Source organism: Chondrus crispus, genomic scaffold (genome assembly GCF_000350225.1).
Source record: "Chondrus crispus Stackhouse genomic scaffold, scaffold_62, whole genome shotgun sequence".
Lineage (NCBI taxonomy): Eukaryota > Rhodophyta > Florideophyceae > Gigartinales > Gigartinaceae > Chondrus > Chondrus crispus.
Window position 1 is genome coordinate 275,062 of NW_005178579.1, and position 1,051 is coordinate 276,112.

The window sequence follows — 1,051 nt, forward strand, 5'->3', positions numbered from 1 at the left end:
GGACGTATGAGAAGTGGGCTAAGGAGGAGCCGAAAGCGCCGCTGCCGGGGCTGCGGTTCTACCACAACCCGTCGGAGGACAACGCGTTCGTGTTCAAGTCGAGCACGGGGCGGGACGTGGTGGGGCAGATCGCGGAGCATCTCGGGCTGAATCGCGGGGTGGAGGTCGGGGTGCAGCGCGGGGTATTTGCGGTGGAGACGCTGCGTCTGTGGAAGCGGTGTAGCAAGTACGTGCTGGTGGACCTGTGGATGCATCAGGAGAACTACAAAGACAATGCCAACCTGGAACAGGATGCGCAGGATGCGATCATGCGGGCGGCCATGAACAACACGGAGCGGTTCGGGGACATGATTGAGACGTGCCGCAACTTCTCGGAGACGTGCGCCACGCGGTACGCCGACGATTTCTTCGACTACGCATACATCGACGCGCGGCATGACTTCAAGGGGGTGTTCTCCGACCTGTCTGCGTATTACCCCAAGGTGCGGGCGGGCGGGTTCCTCGCCGGGCACGACTACATCGACAGCCTGAAGGCGTTCGAGAACTCCAACCAGAACTGGACGGTGCAGTTCGACGGGACGTTAGACCACGGCCGGCAGGCGGTGAAGGGGGCGGTGAACCTGTTCTTCGCGCTGCAGGGGCTGCACGTGGCGATGGTGAACGCGGACTCGCGGTGGCCCACGTGGGTAGCGTACAAGCCGCGGGCGTCGGAGCCGCGTGGTGCGAACCCCGCAGTGCACATAGCGGATCTATCGTGCCTCTCCCCCGCGACGTGCGCGCTGGTGAGCGACGCGACGGTGGCTCACGCGCGCGCGTGGGAGCGGAAGAACGCGGGGTGCGTGGTGCTGGTGTGGACTGCGGAGACGGCGCGGCTAGCGTTCCCGGACGCGGTGGAGGGCCTGCGGGCGCAGTACCGGGGCGACGCGCGCGGCGCGGAGGAGAGGATGCTGGGGCTGGCCGTGGCGCGGTTCGGCGGCGTGGCGGTGGACCGGCGGGCGGTGGCGACGCGCGGGCTGGGGCGGGGGCTGCGCGCGGCGAGGGGGCGCGGCGG